General features: G+C 42.2%; 2 long non-coding RNA genes across 4 annotated transcripts in view; one reads left to right on the top strand and one right to left on the bottom strand.

Moving 5' to 3' along the window:
- Nucleotides 1-1,282: 1,282 nt before the first annotated feature.
- The window catches only part of LOC140635970 (uncharacterized), a 63,177-nt gene continuing 39,145 nt past the window's right edge, over nt 1,283-25,314 (bottom strand). The window contains exons 3-5 of the long non-coding RNA XR_012033347.1: nt 20,431-20,473; nt 6,303-6,346; nt 1,283-2,021 (exon numbers count right to left, since the gene is read on the bottom strand). This is a non-coding gene — a long non-coding RNA (uncharacterized lncRNA). The remainder of the gene's footprint in view (nt 2,022-6,302; nt 6,347-20,430; nt 20,474-25,314) is intronic.
- LOC140635971 (uncharacterized) lies at nt 2,341-12,338 on the top strand. 3 transcript variants are annotated; one of them, XR_012033350.1, is made up of 6 exons: nt 2,341-2,784; nt 4,038-4,135; nt 5,997-6,083; nt 8,208-8,360; nt 8,500-8,768; nt 10,018-12,338. It is a non-coding gene; the product is annotated as an uncharacterized lncRNA (long non-coding RNA). The 3 variants fall into 3 exon arrangements; XR_012033348.1 differs by lacking the exon at nt 8,500-8,768 and having other exon boundaries at nt 2,344-2,784; XR_012033349.1 differs by lacking the exons at nt 4,038-4,135; nt 8,500-8,768 and having other exon boundaries at nt 2,348-2,784.

Below are 25,314 nucleotides of genomic sequence, written 5' to 3'. Positions count from 1 at the left end.
GTGCTCTGTGAGCAGCCCCTTCCCTCCAGCCGGGGGTGTTGGCGGATGGAGAGGGAGCAGAAGGGGTGGGCTTGGTCCCTGTGGGGCTGGGATGCCTGGGGGTTGGGGGGGCGCTGGGATGCCTGGGGGCTCTGGGGGTGTGGGCTGGGATGCCTGGGGGCTGGGGGGGTTGGCTGGGATGCCTGGGGGCTCCGGGGGGTGTGTGCTGGGATGCCGGGGGGGCTCTGGGGAGGGGGGGCTGGGATGCTTGGGGCTCTGGGGGGGCATGCTGGGATGCTGGGGGCTCTGGGGGCAGGGGTGGGCTGGAATGCCAGGGGCTCTGGGGATGGGGGCTGGGATGCCTGGGGCTGGGGGGGGTGGGCTGGGATGCTGGGGGGCATGGCCTGGGATGCCGGGGGGTTTGGGGGGGGTGCTGGGATGCCGGGGGGCTGGGGGTGATGCTGGGGGAGGTGCTGGGATGCCTGGGGGCTCGGGTGGGAGTGGGCTGGGATGCAGGGGAGCTGGGGGGGGGCGGTGGGCTGGGGGGCCTGCGGGGTCGGCCTCCCAGCTCTCGTGGAAAAGCCGGCGCCCTCGCCCTCGTGTACTTGGGCGCGAGGCGAGGCGGCGGACAGGACAGTGGCGGGACTGGGAGCGGACGGTGGTGGCGGGGATGGAGGGCGCCTGGGCCGGGAGCTCAGGGCGGGCGCAGTGGGTACCCCCCCCTCCCCCGGCCCCCGGTGCAGCAGACGGCCTCTCGGGCTAGAATATTCTACGGAGAATAGGGACACTCCCTGGGGGTCTACATGGCGGTTTAGACACATGGTCGTGAGCGCGGGGGGCTGCGTGGAGCGTCTCTCTGCGGCCCAGGCTGTGACCCGGGTCCCGGATCGAGCCCCCATCGGGCTCCTGCGTGGGGCCTGCGCCTCCCTCGGCCTGGGGCTCGGCCTCTCTCTCTGTGTCTCAGAATAAATAAATAGGGATCCCTATTTATGGGTGGCTCAGAGGTTTAGCGCCTGCCTTTGGCCCAGGGCGTGACCCTGGAGACCTGGGATGAGTCCCACGTCGGGCTCCCAGCATGGAGCCTGCTTCTCCCTCTGCCTATGTCTCTGCCTCTGTGTCTCTCATGAATGAATAAATCTTAAAAAAAAAGGAATAAATAAAATCCTTAAATACAAAATAAAAGCATGGTCGTCTTAGCACTCACAGCTTGCCCCTGTCGAAGTACACTATTTTTATTTCTAACCGTTTTATTGAGATGATGCACACGGCATAGAGTCGGCCCACTTAGACACACGTCCCTGTTCCTACAGCGGATCCGCAGAGCTGTGCAGCCGTCACCACGGAACCAGAATGTTTTCATCGCCCCAAAAGGGCCGACCGGGGAGCGCCCGCCCCCCGGCCTGGCCATCACCAGCTTCTCTCCGCCTCTGTGGATGCACGTCTTCTGCATATTTCACGTGAGTAGAATCAGACAATACGTGGCATCTTGTTCCTGGCTTCTCTCACTTAGTGTTGTCTATTCACCCAAATTGTGCATGTGTCGGTACCCCCTTCCTTTCAGGGAAGAACGGCATCCCACGGAATGCTTAGACCACATTTTATTTATCCATTCACCTGCTGAGGGACATTGAATTGTTTCCACTTTTTTGGCTCTTATGAATATTGCTGCTATGTATATTGGTATACATGTTTCTGTGCAGGTACACTTTTATTTCTCATATATGTGTGTGTGTTTGTATAGATACAAAGATCTATCAATCTATCAATCTAAATCTATCATCTATCTATCATCAATCTATCTATGAGTGGAATTGCTGGGCCATATGATAACTCCCATGTTTAACCTTCTAAAGAACTGCCAGACTTGCTTTCAAAGCAGCAAAGCACATATTCAGCAAAGCAAGACTTTTATATATGCTCTGGCCTCTTGAGAAGCTTTACTTTCTATCCAGACCTCCTCTTCAGGTCAGAGGTCTGCAGCCGCAAGCCTCCAGGGTAGCTGGCCTTGTCTGCGATGTCACAGCAGGTGTCCCGGAGGCCTGCTGGGAGAGAGTGGAAAGACAACCAGGATGAGAAGAAGAGAAGGAGCAGGAGGAAAAGGAAGGAAGGAGGGAAGGCACAGGGGAGGCAGGATTCCCAGAGGTTTGGGCTGTCTGCCCACTCCTAGGCCTAAAGTTGATTAATGTATTTGTATCCTAAGCTTTGCGAGCAGTTTTTGCAAGTGCTCAGGAGGGGAGGGTGCGTGTCAACCTCATGAAGGAGGCTGAACGTTGTGTCATCGGTAGCCTGTCCACAGGATTGCTCATGTCCTGTGGTGAAGGGCAGATAGGAAAGTGACTCACTTCACCTAGGGCAGTGCTTCTGACGCACATGACAATCACCTGGGAGCTTTTAAAAACCGATGGCTGCCTGGGCCTCATGCCGGAGATTCTGATGGCATCTGCCTGGGGTGGGGCCTGGGCGAGAGTATATTTTAAAAGCTCCTCAAGCACCTGCTATATGCAGCCAGGGTTGAGAAGCACCGATGCTGACAGTTTTTGTATTTCAACAAACATTTTAAGAACAGACAACTACCACAACGATCTTTAAATGCATCGTAGAACTTTCTCGGAAGCACACAAAAGCCCCAATTATTGCTACTTTTAGAGGATGCTAGTGAATGGGGGATTTTGGCTCTGATATTAATTGGCTTCCTTGATCTCCCTCGGCCAGAAGTCATTCTCTTTTGGAGCCACGGAGCACATCTGTTGGGACACGTGAAAATCTCGAGGTGGAAGAAAAGATTGTCAGGTGGAGCTGATCTAGGTAAGTCTAAAATCAATGTGGCCTCTCAGAGACCCTTGAGCCTAGAATGGGTTTCCTCATCTCCAATGTGGGAGTTATTCCAGGGAGCGATTCTCCTCAGCCAGCCATGCGCTCATTCATTGTGTATATACGGGGCCCTTCCAGAATGCCTCCGAATAATCCAGGGCGCTGTTGGTGGGTGAACAGCCTGGTTCTCTCTGCTCTGACTTCTGTCTCTGGGAGTCTCAGTGCCCTTCGCATGGCCACCCACCCTAGTCCGGGCCACCATCTTCTCTAGCCTCCACCTCTGCAGACCTTGCTTCTCTCTTAGCCGCCTATGACCTATCCTTCTCAGAGCTGGAGGGATCGTTAAAACAAAAAACAAGGTCAGATATCCTCATTCCCTTGCTCAAAGCTTTCAAATGGCTTCTCATCATACTCAGGATAAAATTCAAGTGCCCCTCTCTTACAAGATCTCACCTGCTCCCACTTCTCCATTCTCCTCTCTCCTCCTTTCTAGCACGTTTGACCTTCATGCTCATGTCTTCCTCGGGGTCTTTGCGCTTGTCCATTCCTCTGCTTGGAATGTCCTTCCTGCCCGCTCATTAGTTGTGGCTTTTCTCTGCCCCATCCCCAGTGAGCTGACAAGCTTCTCTATTGCAAGGACCCTATGTGAGTCATCTGGGTGTCCCTCACGGCATCTGGGAAGGTCAACTGCATTTAGGAGGTACTCGGTAAGACACTCGAGGATGTGAGTGGACAAAAACGTAAAGAAAGCGACATGCTGCAAAAACCCCTGCCCAAAGTTCTCTGAACAGGTAACTCAAAAGAGCCAGCTCAGCATATTAAAGTCCGATGTGGTTCTCTTGCAGCTCCCGAGAGCTGCAAAGATTTTACGCTTGTGCAAGCAGATCCTCTAAAAGAAGTAATTTTCTCTTTAGGAGAGTAGCAGTACACAGGCTCAGCAGTAAATTCACAGCATTTTACAAGAGGATGAAAAGTGAAAATCATATGAAAAGTAGTAATCGTACACTAGCAGCAACTATCGCTGCACGTTAATGGTATGATGCCATAATTTGACCATAATTTCTCTTTCTTTGTTTCTGGCTCTCTCAACTATGAAAAATGTAGTAGTCTACACAGCATGAAATAAACCAGTGGGAGAATAGACAAATACATTTTGACATAACAGTCTTTGGGGGGAAAAAAAAAAAGTCTTTGTTTCCCATATTTCTTAGACCATTTCAGGAATAGTAGGTGTTGTATCTGTATAGGTAATGCAGACAATAGTGTGGACTTTAAAGACATGGTCCGTGAGGGCTGGAGTCCACGGGTTGCCAACATCCAATGAAGGTGGAGACTGGTGGGAAAGGTAGGCACCGTTTCTATCTGTTTTTTCTATCTTTGCTTCTTAATGGGTTTTCTAAAAATGCTTTCACCCTATAGGCACTCATTATGTTTACTATTTTGGAGCTGCTCCTCATCACTCAAAAATTGTCTAGGATTGGCCTCAGTGTACACGTCCAAAAGCAATACATGTGAATTCTAGTGAAATAAAGAAAAACCAGACATGCATAGCTACCACTTACAGAAAATTCTTAATAATAATAATATATTCCTATGTGGGAATACTTGAATATTTTAAGCTCCCCCCCCCCCATGTTTTTAAAAACAACATATCATCATAGAACTTTTGGAAAATGCAGAAAACTGTAAAAGGAGAGGGATAAACAGCCCATAACATAGAAAGACTTTTGGACAGTGGGTATTTTATGATGATACACATAGAAATCAAAAGTATTAGGCTTACTGGTTGAAAAGCTCCAAATAAGAGAAAAAATGCAAAAGTATTCCCCTAGGGCTGAAATGAACAGCACATGTAGCGTCTCGGCATCGGCAGTGCCTTCTAGTTTCTGGAAATGCCGTGGTAACTCCTGACCTAAAGGATGACCGTGGAGTGGCTTAGAATCACCACAAGAGATGGGAAGTGGGGTGAAGGCTAGAAATGTGTGTGTGTGTGTGTGTGTGTGTGTGTGTGTGTGTTGTGGAGGGAATGGGGAAGCAAAGGGGGTTTTTAGGCTATGCATTTAGGGTGGGGAAGGCCAAGGGGAAAAAGAAAAGGGAGCGAACCAGCAGATAGAGCCTCCAGAAGTGGCTCAGTACAGGGCCCTGAGCTGTTGGGCGGCTCTGGTTTGCAGGTTGCCCTCTGGTGGGGGCGGGGGGCGGGGTGGGCAGCTTTGCAGGCACTGAGATCCTAGATCTGGCCTGGGGTCCTTCTTGGGCAGGGTCACCTTCTCTGAGGCCTGGCGGGACACGATTTGGCTGTAAGTCGGCTCCTTTGTACCAACTAGGATGCCATCTCTCCAAGTAGACCAAGAACACAGGAAAGTGGGCTCTGGAGTGTGGAGGTGGACCCTCATCCCAGATTTGTTTTTTTAAAGATTGCATTTATTCATGTATGTATGTATTGAGAGAGAGAGAGTACATGCCTCGTGAGAGGAGGGATGGACAGAGGGAGAAGGAGAGAGAGAACCTCAAGCAGACTCCATCCTGAGCACAGAGGCCGACATGGGGCTCCGTCCCATGACCCTGAGGTCACGACCTGAGCTGAAACCAGAAGTCGGATGCTCAACCGACTAAGCCACCCAAGTGCCCCCATCCCTGTTGTTTTCGGTGAGAAGTGGCTCCAGCTCTCAAGATGCTTTAGGAGAATGTAGACTCGTAGAAAGAACATGCTCCTGGGAGCTCATCATGCACCTGGCTCCCCGCCCAGCTGTACTACTGGCCACCCTTAAGCCCATTATTCTGTTTAGCCTGGATTTGTTTTTTTAAGTGAAATCAATGCCTGTCCTGCCTACCCTTCAGGAGTATCATGATGAGAATAAAATGAGGTGAAAAGAATGAAAGAATATTCCTACTATGCATAGTAATACCCTGTGGCTGATTCCCATGCACCCTTCCAAGCCGTTAGCTCAGCTCCCTCCAGGAGGCCTCGCTGGACCCCTAGCCCGGGTCAGGTGCCCCTACTTCCATAGCAGCTGATCTCTGGCAGATTGAATGGTGGTCAGTTCACTTCTCTGCCTCAGCCAGTGACCAAGGCTAGCTGGTTGGCCCTGTGTCCTTACCCCAGCGCCTAGCACTGCTGGGGGCTCCATAAATCTTCGTGGGCTGAATGAGTTGCCATTGAGTCATTGTGGAATATAATGCAATAGTTACTGGTTTGCCTTTTGTAGAACACACCCAGAAATGGAGACTCCAGCTGCTTGAGACACGACTGCACCCTGGACTTGCTAACTCCCACCGTAAAGCTGCCACATGAGGTATTCACGGGGTGGGGACTTTGGGCCGCAGAAAGGAAATCTGTTAAAACCTCATAACTGCCACTTCCACCCAGGCCAACCAACTCCTTGAGGCCAGAGGTGACAAAAAGAAGACTGAGTGAAGCAGGAGACACACAGAGCCCTGGATTCTGATCCAGCCTTGTCACTGGCCAGCTTTGTGGCGCTGGGCATGGGTCACTGCTCTGGAACTTGGCTTACCTGTTTGCAAAATGAGTTGGTAACACTCTTTGATTTACGTCATCCTGAAAAACAAAAACGTGTGAACCCAGCAATACAGGCTTAGGCAGCCACCCAAAGAGCTGGGTTTTGTTTGCTGGCTAAGATTAGGCAGCAAATAAACTTTTTGTCCCCATGTCTGGCAAGGATGGAAACATGTAAGGCAAAGACGTGGATTGGAAGAACTTGTGATGTGCGTGTGGCTAAGTCCGCGTGTTGGTGTGCGGAGGGCTGGGCCAAGGAGAAGAGGCAGGCTACTAGTTCACGGAGCTGGTTAAGCATCTGTGCCATACTGATAATAGAGCGCCCCAGAGGGGTAGGGGGGTGGGTGTGTGTGGCAGGGAGAGCTGAGTGGAGGGCTCGTAGGGGAAAAGCCATTCATCTTATCATAGGTACGTTTTCATTTGCTATTTTTGGCAAACTTCTTAGGGTGTGATATATTTTTCATTACAACATATTCGTAGCATGACCACTGCCACCATCTCTGGCTGTGTCACCACTGTGCCTCACTCGAGGACATTCTCTATTAAAATTGTAAAGTCCTCTCTAAGCACGTTGTGTTATTTGGTTGCTAAGCTCTTGGCCTTATTTCATTTAAATGAAATAATAAGGGAGTACCTGATATGTTTATTACCCTAATATTATATGTATACTTCGTGCATATGAAAAACATACAACACAAAATACGTCCGACCTTACAGGATAGTGTTAATGACTGCATTCTCAAATTAGTAGTGTGCTTGCTGAATTATATGCGGCATATTTTCCAAATTATTTTTTTATATTTCCAATATTTCCAATATAGTTCCAATTATATTTCCAATAATTTTCCAAATTATTTAAGATTTGGAAGGGTGAAAAAAGTAGTGTGTATTTTCTTTGATATTTTTCACTAAAAGAAATTTTTGTTCATATGCAGTTATTGCCAGATGAACTTGTTGGCTGTTCTTGGTAACGTTCTTATCCCCCCCAACCCCTCTTCATCACTGTGTATTTATTTAATAGCTAAAAGTATGGTCCGCGATTGAATGGAGGATGTTTCAGATCACGGCACTGGTTATCTCATGATCGAAAGGATGGTTGGCTTTCCTACTGTGCAAAAAAAATCAGTGCGTATTTGGAGATTAGAGTGATCCATCATGCATAGAAACTCTTCATTATTACTCTCCAAACTTTTTTTTTTTTAAATGATGTTCCAGATCAAGAAAGAAATGTGTTGTAGACTAAGAATTTCATTGGAGTATAAAAGAAAGAAAATAAGTCTATTCTCTTACAACAGTGTCTAAGATTTATATAGAAATAAGCTTTTTCCTTTGTTTGAAGAGAACAATAGCACAACCCTCTGTTGAGGATGATTTATCTCTTGCTAAACCGCCCTAACTGTTTATGACAGCAAAAAGACAGGTATCATTAACCTTAGGTGTTGACAATTTAGAATTCATGAGAATGAGTTGGAAACACGATAGACGGGTCCCACCCCTGAGTTTGTGGAGAGCAGATGGGTCCCGTGAACCATTGCCATCGATTTCTTCTGTTATCAGAAAACAGTTCCCCTTGAATTTTCATAGAGGGGGTTTGGTTTTTAATGTCCCTTTTCTCTGAAGTTGAAGTAAAAATTGTATTTCAGGAAAAATGGATCTATATTCCAATCAAAGTTTTTTTTTTTCAAGGCCCTAGAATCAAGTTTATTTGTAAATCCATAATTTACTGAACCATTTTACCTTCCTTGTGATTCATGTATAAATTAGTGATGAATTCCTGATTAATTTATTTTTGCTGCTGTTCTTGGATTTTAAAAGCTTGCATTCCTCAGGATCACCCTCTTCATAAATACCTTCAATAAATTTCCACACAGAACGACGGCTCACGTTCTTTTCTCCTTTACAGGATGATATAATCGGGCATTCTAAAGCAAATAAGAATTCGGTGACCCCAAAAATGTACCAGATTAAAACCGACCAATAAAAAATGAAGTGCTGCTGGAGAACACAGTCCGTAGCTACTCTTGGCCTTAGATACACATGACAACGTGAATTTGGGGTAAGATCTGGCCTTAGTGTGGCATGCATTAATTCACATTTTAGAATCCTTTACGTATGTTTATCTTCATATGACCATATTGCTGTGCTACATTAGATCTGCTTAAAATCTACTGCGAGTATTGATTTTTTTTCTTCAGAAAAATCAACAGAGAGATGGTCTCTCTCCTCTTATAAAGCCCATTAGAGAAAACCAGAACTGCGTTGACATGAAGGAGAATGCTTCCTAATGTACATGACATATTGCCATGGTTCAGAGGACTCAACTCTCGTTCAAATCTAATTAACCGATTTTGTCAAGCTTGGGCTCTACTTTCTGCACGGTGATCACCCCTCTATCAACATAAACTCCCCTATTTAGTAACCAGAAGTGGCTAAAGAGGACTGCTGAAAATAGAACTCTCTTAATGTGAGTTTTACCCAAGTGGTAACATGACATCCAATAATTACATGAACTGTTTGAATTTCATTGGGGCAGCTTTTTTTTTTTTCTTGTTTAAAGATAATTTCCAATTACTAGGAGACTGGAATTTAAGGATGTGTGATTTAGCTGAAATGTTTTAGTAAAACTTGGCAGATAAATCACATACCCTGAATTCCCTTAATAGCTGTTATGATTTTGACATCTTCTTATTTTAAAGAAATTGCTGAAAATTTTGGCAAAACTAATGTGGATGGCTAAAATTGAACTTGACAATATCTATGTGGGGGAAGAGGTGAAATCACTATATTTAGACACGAATCCTCCTATCCACCCCAACCCCATATTCAGGTTAAATGCGCGCACATCCTGGTAGCTGGAACATCTGTTTCTAGCTTGTTGTTCCTCTTGGCTGCTTTTCAATTGGATTTCCTCGAGCAGGTCCCAGGCTTGTCACCGCAGCTAGGGTCTGTTAACCATCACCACTGGTCCTACATTAAGTAGGAGGTTCAGGGCTAAGCTAATAACTCGCCTGCCTCTCTGACTGATCACAGTGATGCTCTCCGCGGCCACTTATCATCAGGCTCCTCTGGGAGGGTGCTCTTCTTTGTCTGTACCTCTGGGGGGAATTGGTTTTGTGTCTCCCTGCTCCTGGAGTTACACGTAGAAAGGCAGAGCTCGTGCACTGCTGCTGCTTCGGAGCGGCCGTGCGGTGCTTTGCCTGTGGACCCGCTGTCCAAGAGCCAAAGGAACCGAGTCTCCAGGTGACACTCACTGTGCCCTTGCCCAGGGCCCTGCGGTATGCATGTGACGGTCCTCCTCTCTTCTTCCTCTTACTCGGAAAAACAAAAAAACCATCACTGAATACAGGTTAGAGGAGGCGAGGCAACATCTAGAACGAAACAGAGTACTCGAGCGTTCCGATCGCCGTTATGATTTGGCATAAAAATCACAAGTGGAAGATGTTTGATGTTTATAGGGCAGCAAGCGTGTGGCCACCACCCCAGGGGGTGAGCTGGGAGTGGGCTTGGAAGGAGAGAGGCAACTGTAAAGATGCTTATAAAGGCTTTTTATACGAGTTGGTGGCTTCCTCTTTATACGTGCTCCAGGCTGACTATAAGAGGGGATGGCCACATTCAAGGATAGGTGAAAAACGCTCAGAAAGTTTGCTGATGGGCTGGAGGGTGGGGTGGCAGGGGCGGGGGTGCTGAGTTTGCTTCCCATTTCCACTCCCTAGGTGGCTTCTGAGACAGCCAAGAAACGTGTGTTCAATCCGGCCCTCACATCGGGGATCGACACCGTCCTGGGGTGACTTCCACAACTGAGGGCGGACAGACCTAGGCCCCCCTCTGCTGGGCCCTGTGCCCACTTTGAACTTGATGAGTTCCCTAGGGCAGGCATTCACAGGGAAATCTCTTTTGCCAAACCTTGCCCTGGTTCCCGTGTGGCTCTACAGCGAGGTGAGACACAAATCCTGGATGAGAAACCTCAGGAGGTCGTAACACCAGGAGATCAGGTGCGGTTACCGAAGCGCAGCAAGTAAGACCAAGATGCAGCACTTCTGATACACACGTGGTGCTCCTTCTCTTGAGGGAGAGAGGGAGGGAGCTGGATGTCATCCAGACCTCTGACTATCCAAGTCATGAGTAGACCTAGCCCTGGGTCTTCCTAAATATAATGAGAACAGATATTTTGTTCTGATTTTTATCTATTGCCTTTGCTTACCCACTTTATAAACACTTCTGGAAAAAGGACCCAACCTTTGGGAATTGTACTTGTTAAAATCTGCTCGTTAGCCTGCTTTTTAAGGTGCGGAATTCCATTGTTAAAGTGGTTTGAACTTTAAAGAGAAAATAAATTGACGGTATAAAGAATCAGCAAAAACTCGAGCACTTGGGGATGAGCCTGGGATTGCCTTTTTGATCCTGCTGGCAAGAAGAAAACTGCAGCTGCTGCAGCCGGGTAGTGGTTGCGCAGAAGGTGCTGGCTGAAACGTACTGAGCACGTACTAGGCAGCCAGCCTTGCACTGAGTGCTTTGCCTGTCTCGCCTCCCTGAATCTTCACAAGAATCCCCCAAAGTCTCTGTTGCCTTTATATTTACTCAGAGCCCGAACAGTGCGGTGGTTCTAAAAGTTCACCAGCACAGCAAGCATCTGCGTCTCCTGTCTCCTGTGTAAGGAAACTCTGAGAGGCGGGCAGAGTCAGGGGGAATGGATAAATAGAGGATGGAGATTAAGGAGTGCACTTGTGATGAGCAGTGGGTGATGTCCGGAAGTGCTGCGTCACTGTATTGTACACCCGAAACTGATAGGACACTGTGTTAACTATCCTGGACTTAAATAAAACAGCCACCTACAAAAAAAAAGGAAGACAACTCTGAGAAATACCTGGATCCTTCCTTCCCTTCAGCCCCCACTCTGTCCGTTCCTGTTTAAGCTGAGGGAAACCTTTATCGTACATACGGATGGGGTGAACCTGAGAAAAGCCTTGAAGAAAGATGACGTAAGTTGAAAAATCACTTGGAACCGCAGTTCCAGCCCTGAGCTTTGCAGAAAAAAATGAAAAAGATCTGGAGTGAGGGCGGAAAGGCAGTAAAGAGCGGCTACAGAAAAGGAAGAACCAAATGGTCAGTGAATGTGGTCTTGATATTAACAGTTTCAGGGTTGGGGACGCCTGGTGGCTCAGCGGTTGAGCATCTGCCTTCAGCCTAGGGCCTGATCCTGGAGACCCGGGATCGAGTTCCACGTCGGGCTCCCTGCATGGAGCTTGCTTCTCCCTCTGCTTGTGTCTCTGCCTCTCTCTCTGTGTCTCTCATGAATAAATAAAATCTTTAAAACAAACAATTTCAAGGCAATTAAGATCCTTATTATGACATCTTTCCAACTAATCTACCATCCTCTGTATTAGAGTGACTTGTTTTGGGACAAATGATGATTATGTATAATAATAATGAACTAAGGGGCAGTGGGAGGCTCAGGGGTTGAGCGGCTGCCTTCAGCTTGGGGCGTGACCCCAGGGTCCTGGAATCAAGTCCCGCAGGGAGCCTGCTTCTCCCTCTGCCCCTTGTCTCTGCCTCTCTCTGTGTGTCTTTCATGAATAAATAAATAAAATCTTTAAAAATAGTAATAATAATGAAAGAACTCAGAGCAGTAACATATAAACACCATGACTAAGTCCAGATTATTTCCAAATACTGGGGAAGGAGAAGGAAGATACATATCAACTAGCAGTATTAATTCAAACTCCTTACTGAATTTTATTATTTTATCATCTTTTATTTCATTAAGAAAGAAAGCAAGCACATGCTCATGAGCGGGGGCGGGGGAGAGAATTTCAAGCGGGCTCATGCCCAGAGCAGAGCCTGCCGAGGGCTTGATCTCATGACCCTGAGATCATGACCTGAGCCAAAATCAAGAGTCCCAACACTTAACTGACCGAGCCACCCATGTGCCCCAAACTCCTTACTTCATTAAAGAAAATATTTTGTTTTAAAGACTTCACATACTACTTACATTATTTCTTGATGAAAAAATAAATAAAAGTAACTGCTCATACTTTCTGCCTGTAGTGTAATTTTCTTATTTTAGGATTTTGTTTTACTTTGATATAGTTCTGCTCAGGCACCAGACTCAATTTTGCATCCTGCCTTTCCCCCACTTAGCATTCTATTTTATGCATAGCACTTGCAACGGTCTTAAATATGATACAGAGACAAGGTCTTGTTTGTTTTAAAGATTTTATTTCTAAGTAATCTCTATACCCAACATGGGGCTCGAACTCACGACCCTGAGATCAGGAGTCTTACACTCTACCGACGGAGCCAGGCACCTCCACAGACAAGGTTTTTAATGGATGTATAATATTCTGTCCAGGAGGTGGCCCAGAGTTACCCCATAGCTCATATTTTGGGGTTGTTGCCAATGTTTTACTGGCAAATATGTTTATATGCATAAACATTTTAATAACTAGGATTTCCTCTGTGTTATAGTCCCTGAATCATAGCATCCAATGGTATGCATAGTTGAAGTCTGAGATCCTTTAATTTTTCAATAACAGAAAGCCCTCCTTCAAGGTTTTAATTTAGCGGAGGAGCTGAAACTTCTCCTACAGGGAATTTGCTTATCTGACCCATGTCTTCTTAATATATGCAGCGGTTCCTGGCTAATTCAGAAACACTAAGGTGATAACCATAAAATTTAAAGTGAAAAAGAACCACTTCCTACTCTGTGCTCAATACAAACATATTTTCCAGAGTAAAAAAAAAAATCAATCTGATTTATCTTCATATATTTATAAATTTGGCTTGCAAATATATCTTAGGGAAGGTAGTAGATGGAATTAGGAGGAGCAAAAACAGAGAGGGTGTATTAATAGGTCTGTAATGATATAAAATTTATTCTGGGGGTAAGGTAAAACTTTATGGTTCATAAATAGCAAATTCATTATATTTTTAATACTCGGGTTATATTAACACCATATAACATCTTTATGGTACCATTAGTAGCGTTTAAATCCTTGACTCAACTTGAAAAACAAACATTTCCAAATCTTGACCATGAAATGATTAGCCAAATAAAATGTTTTAATAAATATTATTGGATTAGAACATGGTTGGTTGGTTCATAAACTGTCTTATAAATGTTTTATGTCATCTGTTACACTGCATTTTTAAATGTTAACAAATTAATTTATTTTAAAGGCCACATCAAGGTGAAAACACCTTGTTTTCACTGGGGCATTAGGCAGCAGGACAATTCATCATGTGGCCATTTCTCATTCAGTCATATCAGTGGCAGAAGAAATGTTAAGACATAAAATGTGGTATGGTTTGTTAAATATTCATTTATAATTTGCATTCATTATTAAATTATGTGTTGGGTTAATCTTAAAAATAGTGTCATAAAGCTCTCAGAAGAAATAATAAATATTTAATAATTTAGTGTTACTTTAAGTGTTGACTAGAATGCACACAAATGTTTGTCAGTAATGATACTTAATTATTCCGAGGAGATTTGATCTGCATCGGTATTGAGTTCAATAATTCATTCCAGTCTTTGGGTCACTAAGAGAAATATCAGTTTGGGGATCCCATCTCTTCATGATTAATGGTGATTCAGCTACTTGCTCCTCATGGTAATACTGTCATTCATTGCCTTAAACCATTTCAACAGAGTGGTGACTTTGAGGGGCTTATTTTTTAGTGGCCTCCATGACTTTCATGATAAATTTCACTTTTGTTCTGGAAGCTTAAGAGTTGAAATTCTCTGTGATTCAGTCCTTTGAGTGACTGTCTCCGAATACAGCAAATTCCAGGCTGAGAATTTCTCATGCTCGAATAGTCAAGTATTTGATTAAGCTCCATAGCCATGATATTCAATTTGCATTTGGTAAACTGAAAAAGTACAACCATCATGAGAAAGCTGGATGTGGCGGAGAGGTGATTTGTATTATAGTAGCCTGGTAGCTGCCCAATGAACCATGTAAAAACAGTTCATTAAAATGTTTATGTGCTTGGCTGGTTAATGCAAAGAAAGCTTTATTGCAGCCTTATAAAACCTTAGTAACTTCAGGTTGGAGTCAGATCAATGCATTGTAATAACTCAGGCATATGCTCCAACTCTCCTGGAGTGGAAAGAAGAATCCAGAAACTTCCTTGTTTCAATGACCACATATTTTCAGGTGTTTAAAGTGACTCCTAGACTTCATTCCTTTTAGCTCTTTTTAAAAACAGATAAAATATTCCAAGTTCACTTGTAGGCAATTTGCAATCTTTTTTTTTTTTTTTTTTTGCATGAAACCTTGGATTACTATTTGTAATAAAATCTGATCAATGGATTTGTGACTACATTTTGTTTGGAGGTTAAACTTTTATGGTATCTCAGCTATTTTGAACATCAAAAAAATGGTATTAAATTGGAGAATAGATATGCTAATTTATCTGTGAGCTGGTTTTTCTCATTTACTTCAACATTTTGGGGGGATATATAGACCTATTTTAAGCCCATGAGGATATTACTGGGAGATTATAACTGTACGAGACAATTAGATTCCTCTCTGTTGGCATTTAAAAAAAATATTTAAAAAAACAATTGAATCCATAAGAGAAATGATTCTTTAAAACTCCCTTAAAATAAACAAAACACCCATTTTTAATAGCAAATCGATCTATGCGGCCATTTACCTTCATAGGGTATACACAATTAGACTTACAGATGGGAAGTAGTATTTCCAATTCATCAATATAAAGCCCTCTAATAAAAATGGTTTATTCATTAGATTAATATGTTGAAAACAAGCATGAGAACAAAAATGCTTTTAGGAGCAAAGCCAAAGGTGCTAACATCATAAAAAAGTAGAACACTAAGATATCTCTATATGTTCCTCTCCTTCCCTTGCTATACACACCACTATTTATTATAACAAGCTAACACAAAGAGGAAGAGACCACAGAGTCAATGTTATGGTAAAAAAATGCAGCAATTAAAACAGATGCTCCTTACAGCCAGCAGTCTCCAGACATTAATGTTCTGTGCATCAGCCAAGCCATGGCGTTTGAAAATTGTCCTTTACTAGTCAATTTAGTGTAATTTTGATCTTTACATGCTTGAGAACATCAAGAGCTTCTCTTACCACTCCCCCCCCCACCTCCTGTAAGTTGGAGATTGGATGGCTGCTCCTAATTGGCATTCAGAGTAATTTTTTCCTAATTTCTAGAACTGTCTAATCTAAGGGGGAGTTCCTTTGGGATTAGGTACTGTATCATATCAAGATGAATTTGACTCCAACATACAGGATATATTCAAAATATATTAGTAATAAATCCCCCAGCACCAACCACCATGTGTTTATACATGGTAGACACTCAGTAAACCTTTGCTGAATGAATGAAGGAATGTTGAAGGAGTGTCTTTTAAAATCTGCTTTGAAATCCGATGGATGGGTCCTCTTATCTGAGTCTGAGGTTGGAGAGAAGGATGGGAAGGGAAGACTTCATGACGTTCAATAAAAGAAGTAAAATATTGATCTGCTTTGGAGCTCCAGCCTGGCCTTTGGATGAACATTGTTTAAAATATCAATTAGCACACTGCTGGATATAAGGTAGTTTTCCTTCCGTTCGTGCATTTTTAACATAGACTTTGAGCTGTTGAGTTGGGTCTGAAGCCACACCATTTTAAGGCCACTCAATTGAGAATCTCTTCTTGTCATTTTAGATTGCACATTCCATCACCTTTCCTATAAGATGAAGAGGATGTAAGCAGTGATGTGGCCTCTGGTGCATCCTCCTCTGGCTCGTGATTATAAATGGGGCACTTACGTGTGCTGCCCTATGTCATACTCCAGCCCTGTAGACATCCGTGGCCATAGTTAGACTGGGATGACTGTTTTGGCTTCAGATGAAACTCAAAGCAAGTCAAGAATCAATTTTTAAATTTATTTGACTAACATCTGTGTGTGTGTGTGTGTGTGTGTGTAACTATGGCTTGTGAATACAATGGGAGAGGGAATAGTGCAAAACTGGAAAAGAAGGCCCTAGCTTTGAAACTCACGATACTTATGATCATGGCTTTTCAATTCCTAGGATGAGAAAAGAGGTCTTGGGTAAGTTTAGTGAAGCGTCCTCATCACTGGCAGTTTCAAAGAGGCTGAGTGGGGCAGAGAGAGAAGGCTTGCTAACCATGTGGGTCTCCTCAAGCCCTCTCAGGTTTAATTGCAAGCATAAATGACCCCCAGTCCTGCAGCATATCAACTTGATGTGTATAATTGATAGCCAAACATTTTTTACAGGCTGTTAAATGGTAAGGCCAGAATGAAATGCATATAATGTTGATTAAAGTGATTTTTTTTTTTTTTTTTTTTTTGTACAAAAGGGTCAGAGACATTAACAAGTTAAAAGAAAGTGTGAGCTCTGTTCTTATTCCTCTAACCTTTGTTCGGTTTTTTCCCATAATTGACACCACATGTTTACCATGCCTATTTTTGTCAAACGTAAGGCTGTAAGTATTGAATGTATTTAGAAGTGCTCTTGAGATTAAGGCACTCACAGAGTGCTCAGAAAGGTAGATTTCAGATATTATTGTAGCACATGGTAAAGGAGTAAGATTTAAATAAACCCCTCTAGTGTGCCTTGTATTAAATTGTCTGGCTCATAATAGCAGACTAAAGTAACAGTAACTCTGAAAAGGATTCAAATGGACATCTAAATGATAATTACCGGGTAATTTTGTTTTGGTTATAATTTGTGGTGTTATTTTTATAACTGACATGAGACATAATATATTTTTCAGGGTTCTGCAATAGCAGGGCAACAAATGAAAGCTGTCAGAAAGTATTTGTAGGAACAGTTATTGAAGAAAGCTGTGAGGTTGTTGAAATGCTGCACAGACTCGATTTTTTGTTTTGTTTTGTTTTTAGTCCAAGGAGCAGTAGAATACTTTCTGAAAAATGTAATGACTGTGGACATGCGTTGTATCACAAGCCCTCTGCCTTGGCTTCTAAAATACTTTTTCTTAACTCAAAACCCAAAGGTACCTTTCAAGGATTTCTTCGACACGTCCTGTGTCTTAAGGTAAAGAGCACTGAGCATTTGATGCTGTGGGTGCTCAGGGTCTTGCCTCACCTTCCATTCTCCGGACCCATCATCCCTCTCCCCTGTCTTACCCTCTCCTCTGCTGTCTGTGCTTTGGATCTGTCTGTGGCATCAGGGACTCCGTAGGGTCTTTAGCGCTTGGTCCTTAACTGGCAGCACTCAAATCTACTGAATAACTGACCTCTGCCCGAGCCATGAACCAAGACCGATGAGCAGACCACCCAAACTCCCTGCAACTACCAGATGCCATTTACGCTCAGGCCCTTCCAACGCGACGTAATTTCATGGAATTTACCTCGCTGCTCATATGGCTCTGATTATTTGCTGACTTGTAATTTTAGTTATTTGCGTGCAAGTCTTATCTTCTTGCCACACTGTAAGCTGCTGGACGACAAGAGCTATGCCTGATGTCTTTCTGTGGGTCTTCCCCCGTTTCCTGGGCTTAGTACGGTGCCCCGCACAACCTGGAGACTCAGTAGACACGTCCAGAGCGAATGGTTGACACTTAAGCTACAGACATGGACTATCCTAAAGATAACCCAGTTTGGAAGGCCCAGAGATTGCCCACCTCTCTGGCTGAATCTGCAGCTATTCAAAGTAAGTTTCCAGTTTCTTATTTCCATAGATACGAAATCAAGAGGATATATATTTTAAGATCTCCACAATATCTTATTTCCGGAGATCTGAAATCAAGATGTTATATCTTCCTTCATTGAGTAGGAAATAGCTCTCACGCCTGCTGTGGCAGCACAAGGCTGAAGGAGTTATAATGATCCTTGAACTCAAATCTACTGATAACACATTTTATTAACTGGCTGGAGACCAGAGTAAGACTGTGGGTGAAACCAGCGGGTCTGAAGCAATTCTAATTTCCAGGCACAGAAACTGCACTTTTGAGGAGCAGAATTTAATTTGAGAAGCGAGGAAGTTCTACCAATCATTTAGTTTCTTTCTTCCCTGAAGTCATAGGAAAAGGCGAATGCACAGCCTCAAGCACTCAAATATTATTGTTATAATAAGGAGACACACTTGCCCTGCACTTTGTTTGCATGATGGTAATTTTGGGGAAATTACGCAAGAGGCTATGTTTCTTTACGAATGTGTCTAACTTTTCCAATTTGTCCGCCTCGTAGAGATTTAAAATAACAAAATCAGTTACTGAAGTAAAATGGGAGAAAAAAAAAATCAGAACTTTTCTACATATATTTACCTTCCAGAAAAAAGAATTCTTTCATTCCAAATTTCATTTTTTCCTCAATTTCTGTTCAGTCCTTGATATTAAATTTCAATGATAGTGATTTAATACTAAGATATTTTTTCACATCGAGAGCTCATCAGTGCAAGGTAAGATATTTCTAATGTAAGTTATAAAAGTGAAAATTCAAGAAGACTGAAGTTAGAAACATGTTTGTGTCTTTTTTTTCCACGACGAACCCATGTCTATTCTCTATGAAATTGATGTCAAAAAAGTATTATATATTTTCAGTAGGAAATAGAAGGCTGCCCTCTACTATCCTTGTCGGGATGTCGTATCCCTTTAATCATACTTTTCATTTCAGTACATTGAAATTTCCGTTACCAAGGACAACATCATAAATAAAAGTGTTTGTGAAATTTTACCTGCGGCTTCCTAACTTTGTGCATTAAGCATGAGACTAGCAGAGAGGTGGTCAAATGTGAAAATTTATAATCATTTATTACGTACGGCTGAAGCAAGAAGGGAATAAAAGCGTGAAGGCATACATCTATAAACGGAAGCCGAAAAGCTTAAATGAAAAGTAAAGTGAATTTCTGTGTCTTGTCATAAAGTAATGAGAAGCTAGAGCTTTTATTCATAGCAACCCAAGATGCATTTACTCTCAATCTAGCTTCAGCAGTAAACGCTTCCCTGATGTATTGCTTTGGACTTACAAAGAAATATTTGTGCTCTACATAATAGTATAGTTAGGAGAATTACTGCATGGTTGAGAAGATTCTATAAAGGTTTATAGCTGGTGGTGTTACTGTAATTTAATCACAATGTAGCTAATGTAGTACTTTAATATCACAGGTTACTTTTTTATTTACCATTTATTAGTAACTGACAGAGTCAATCATCTCTACATCATAAACAAATCATGGATGGATTCTGTAGAAACCCTAAAATTCCAGAATAGATGTACTATAGTTGTTCTACACTACCACATTCCCTGTAATGAGCTAACCATCAAATTATTATTTAGATCTGTGGAATGTCAGTCAGGCTCCTTGTTCTCAGTCCATTGGCCAAAGACAACTTGAGAACATTTTATGTTACGCAAACAATTAGCCCTGCACGTTGTTTATGCGCAGAAATAAGTCACTGGCCCAATTCAAGCAACGACTGGAAGTGATTTCTGAAGAAACTTAGGGCGTTTAGCTAGAGAGTCTTCCTGCGTGTTTCGTAATATGTGCATGAGCATTACCATAAAATTAAGCTTCAGCCGATGCTTTCTCATCACAATTTTTAATGAAAAGTTTGTTTTTGCATTTGAAAATAAAATGCAATTGCTTCTATACTTTGTTTTATATAGCCCCCTTTGTATAGGTAGCTAGAGAGATGATACTAAATACATATGTTAGTAATTATATATTAATAATTATTATATATAATTTTTAAATATTAAAATTTATAATTATTTTTTATATATTATAATAATTATAAATATATAGTGATAATTACTCATTACATGGACGCCTGGGTGGCTCAGTGGTTGAGCATCTGCCTTTGGCTCAGGTCGTGATTTTGGGGTCCTGGGATCGAGTACCACATTGGGGTCCACGTAGGGAGACTGCTTCTCCCTTTGCCTGTGTCTCTGCCTCTCTCCGTGTCTCTCATGAATGAATGAATGAATGAATGAATGAATGAATAAATAAATACTCTTTAAGAAAATAATTATTCATTACATAAATCAAGTCTCGTTACATAAGGAGTATTAATCAAGACTAGTCAAAGAAAGGCACTAACGTATAGAAGCTGTGTGACGTTGTGGAAAGTAGACTGACTGCAAATCTAAGTCTAAGCCAAGGCTTGATTCTCCTACCTTGGACGAGTCTCCTGACCCTGGTGAATCTCTGTCGTCTCATCTGCAAAATAGAAGTAGTGGGATTTGCCCTACTTATCCCTCTGGATTGTTGTAAGGATCAAATAAGACACATTGCATGATAAATCACTCTGCAAACTGAACAGGCCCACAAACTATCAGTGCTTTGGACATAAAAGACAATAAATAAATGCAGAATTCGGTGTTCAGAGCAGGTTCTTTTTATGTAATATTTCAACAGCCTTTATTACAAACTGGGCACAAAAGTCATGTAAAAAAGGCTTGTCATCTAGCTAATATTTTTTGAGCACCTACTATGTGTCATGCTGCCAGAGCCTATTGCATCAAGAGTAGTTGATGAAAGTTTCCAAAAGGATAGTGAATTGGAACTAGGTTACGGGTTAGTATACAGCTGGTTGCAATCATCTCTTCTCGAACCTTTGCACTTGAGACTGTATGCCACCCTGCCTTTTAGTGTGATTGATTAGATTTGTAAATTTTTTAATTTCTGGGAATGTATAGACTTTTCAATTCTCTGTAGATCTCCAGCTCTTTGAGACTAGTCCCATGTGAAGTCGTTAGGCTACAATTTGGTGGCAGTGACCGATCTCTAGCTTAGGAGGTGATACTTCTGGAAATAAAAATAGCCCCACTCAAAAGCACAGTCTTAGATTAACAACTCAAAGAAAGAGAAACAATTTTCAGGTAACTGAAGTGACCATTCAGTTGAGAACAGAAACGTCAACACAGGCATGGGTTTTATTGATTTTTTTCATGATGTTATTTAGCTCATGGTGCCTGGAATACCCTCTCCTTTGTCTGTCAAAGTCTTACTAATTCTTCAACTCTGACCAGTTGAAAGATCACCTCTTGTGTAAAATTTTCCCACCTATACCTTGATTTCCACCATACTATTTCTCATAGTTCTAAAATTCTGCTTCTATTACAGTTATTTCCATGTCATTACTTATTATACTCTCAATTTTTATTTTTTTTATTTTTTTTTAAATTTTTATTTATTTATGATAGTCACAGAGAGAGAGAGAGAGAGGCAGAGACACAGGCAGAGGGAGAAGCAGGCTCCATGCACGGAGAGCCCGACGTGGGAGTCGATCCAAGGTCTCCAGGATCACGCCCCGGGCCAAAGGCAGGCGCCAAACCGCTGCGCCACCCGGGGATCCCTATACTCTCAATTTTTAAAAGCAAGGGCAAGTCATCTTCATCTTGGAGCTCTTTTTGACTTCTTGTGTCAGGCTTTGTACAAGAAGCTAATCAAATGGTTGTTGAATTTTGTTACTGCTATTTAAAAAAAATTGATACAGGTGCATATATAACATTAGGATTTTAAAATCTTAGTGGCTTCAAAAATAAGAGCTAAGGCTATGTTACAGATGATAACAGTGTGATATGTTGGTTTTATTTTTTCTTTTATGATAAGACAGTGTGATATATTGGTTTTATCTTTTATGAGATTAATTTTTAAAATTAATGTTAAATGAAAATTATGTTTTAAACATCAGCAAAGTTTATATATTACATGCAGCATAACCGTATTCTTTCTCCTTTGTAGTTGATTTTAACTCTTTCAATTCTGTACATCTGATGACATACTCTTTAGAACAAAGCCACACAGTTCTGGCCAGAATGGTCCTCCTGTGTTTGCAGCACTGCCATGGGTACAAAAGGGGGCTCAAGGAAAGAAGATGACATACTTTCCAGGAGACTTTGCTGTTAGAATTATAACAGATCTGGGGGGGGGGGCGGGTCAGCTCTCTATTCAACCAAAATATTTTGAGGATCCCTGCTAAGGGGTAGGTGCTCTATGACTTGGTATTGATGGAATATCAAAGAGGGAAAACGGATGAGAGGATTTATATATCCCACTTTTCCAGCCACACTGTATTCGAGGCACATTATCTCCCTTCTAGAATATTGAACATTTTATCTCAGGGACAAGATAATAGAAAATTATAGCAAAATAGGATTGATAAAATATTCCCAATGCCTTCTTATTTGAGGTTTTTTTTTTTTTTTTTTTAATTTATGATAGTCACACAGAGAGAGAGAGAGAGGCAGAGACACAGGCAGAGTGAGAAGCAGGCTCCATGCACCGGGAGCCCGATGTGGGATTCGATCCCGGGTCTCCAGGATCGCGCCCTGGGCCAAAGACAGGCGCCAAACCGCTGCGCCACCCAGGGATCCCTTGAGGTATTTTTTTTAAGTTTTATTTATTTACTTGAGAGAGAGAGAGAGTGCGAGCATGAGCGTGCATGCCCTCAGGACAGGCAGAGGGAGAGAGAATCCTGAAGCAGACATACCTCTGAGCATGGAGCCTGATATGGGGTGCGATCCCAGAATCCTGAGATCATGACCTGAGCCGAAATTAAGAATTGGCCACTTAACCTACTGAGCCACCCAGTTACCTCAGGAAAATGCAATTTTTAATCTTCTAAATAATTTATCTTTCTATCACTATAAGGTAAAGAAATAAACTAAAATATTTGTTAGTGATAATAGAGAATTATGATTTAGTGGGGAAAAAAAACAATTGTTTGGGAAGTTCTGCATATTGCATCAGGTTTAACTACCTGAGTAGTTTCATGTCTATGTAAATAAAAAAATAATTTTTGATAGTTCATTTCATGTGAAATGTCTAATTGTACCTTTTACAATTACAGACTAAGATCATTTAGTTTGGCTTAGTAAAATATTTGAAAGTCTACTCTGTGCCAGGTTCTTTGCTAGGGGTGTGTGTATGTATGCGTGTGTGTGTGCACATGTACGTGTGCCTATGTTCTGGAGGATGTGAAGAGAAAGAGAAATAAGACATGAGGTCTGCTCTGGAGGATGCAGATTGCTTAAATGTCAAAGGGCTTAGCATGGATGATGGAGCATGCACAGCATCTATGAGGGATTTCATTAATAGTAAGTAGGATCTTTCATATAATATTTGAGACTTATTTTCCCAATTACCTTTCCTTTTACTTGTTTTTAGATGTCTATTCTTTTTGACTGGAATCTATCATGTATTGTAATTTTTTTTTCTATTTTCTTCCAAATCTTGGGAAACTATCATTCTTCCAAAGAAGTGATAAATACACATGGGCTTTTCATGATTCATATTTAACTCTTAAATCTAGTGTTGTTAAAGATACATTTAAAAAAAAGATATTTATTCATTTGAGGCAGAGAAAGAGAACATGAACAGGGGGGAGAAGCAGAGGGAGAGGGAGAAGCAGGCCCCCCACTGAGCAGGGAACTCAACTCTATCCCAGGACTCTGAGATCATGACCTGAACAGAAGGCAGACATTTAACTGACTGAGCCACCCAGGCGCCCCTTAAAGATACTTTTAAGACTCACTCTTCTGGATATACACAAAATAGAGGAACTTGCAGGTGTAAAGAGCTACTTAGAAATTTTTGAAAGGCAATAACACACTACAGAAATCAGGACAAAGGAGAACCTTACTGGATTTAGAGAGAACTTCCACTCTGGAGAGGTCTAATAGGGAGTAAATAAAATAGTACAGGGAAATATATTTGGCATTATGCCTGGTAATGTAGAAAATACTCTAATCCTTGTTGCATTTGAATCTGGGAAGATGCCCATGGTAATTCTTGAAACCACTTGAAATTCTGGAGATGAAGAAGAACCGAAGTACAATGCTTTTTAAAGGGGAAAGATACTTAGCCATCAAAATCAGTAAGGATGGATGTGAAAAGTATTTATACCTACATTTTTGCATTTCTCGAAATGTTGCTTTAAATTCTCTAGTTTCAGGTCACCTTGCTGGCTCAATCAGAAGAGCGTGCAACTCTTGATCTCAGGGTGGTGAGTTTGAGCCCCACACTGAGTATAGAGATTACTAAAAAAATAAATTAAGTTTTTAAAAAACTACAGTCTCTATTTAAGTGTAATTATTTAACTTAATTACTTAAATGTAGTGTTAGCATTACTGTATTTTTTAAAAGATTTTGTTTATTTGAGAGAGAGAGAAAGAATGAGCGGGGTTGGGGAAGGGCAGAGGGAGAAGGAGAAGCAGATTTCCCACTGAGCAGGGAGCCCAATGTGAGTCTCGATCCCCAAACCCTGGGATCATGACCTGAGTCACCTAGATGCCAGAGTAAACTAATACTTAATGATAGTATTTAATGTATAGCAATGATCAAATTTAATGAGATTATCCAGCTGCCTAGAGAAAAGCATAACCAAGTGGGAAACTCTGCCAAATTGTCACCTCAGTTAATTATATTCATTCACTCAAAATATTGCGTGGGCCTCTACTTTGTGCCTGCCAGTTGTAGGGCTTAATTGTGGAACAGACAGATATTAAGCAACTAATTACAAAGTAAGCATTTAAATAGTGGGGAGCTCTTTAAAGAAGACCAGTAGGCTAAGAAGGTACATGTTAGATGTCCCAGACGGAAAGCTGGTTGGTCAGGTATTTTAAAAATGAGGTCATAACCATGAACTCATCGTCTACTAAATCCAACTTCTCCTAAAGTTGTATAACACCTTCTTAAAGAAGGAGGACACAGTCTATAGTGAAGATGGGTCCTATAGGTTCATTGTCACCCCTGGTTGATGGTTGATCTAATTGCTAGTGGGGGTGGGGAGAGTGGGTAGAGGAGAGAGCAAGAGAAAAATTCACTCGGTATGAGAAACACAAAGGAGAAAGTCATGACTTGGATTTTTCCATAGACTCAGGAATACTCAGAGAATGGTTTAAAGGTGATATTAGATTTACCTTAAATGTAATCAAATAAGGTCTCCGATAACAGAGGAGAGGAGGCAAATGCAAGATTTAAAAGAGGTTGAGGGAGTAAGAAAATGCAAAAGGGATTTAAGGAAAATTTGAAAAAGAACTGAAAGAAAGTTTCAA

This window comes from Canis lupus, chromosome 6 (genome assembly GCF_048164855.1).
Source record: "Canis lupus baileyi chromosome 6, mCanLup2.hap1, whole genome shotgun sequence".
Lineage (NCBI taxonomy): Eukaryota > Metazoa > Chordata > Mammalia > Carnivora > Canidae > Canis > Canis lupus.
This window is presented reverse-complemented; position numbering and strand designations above follow the sequence as displayed.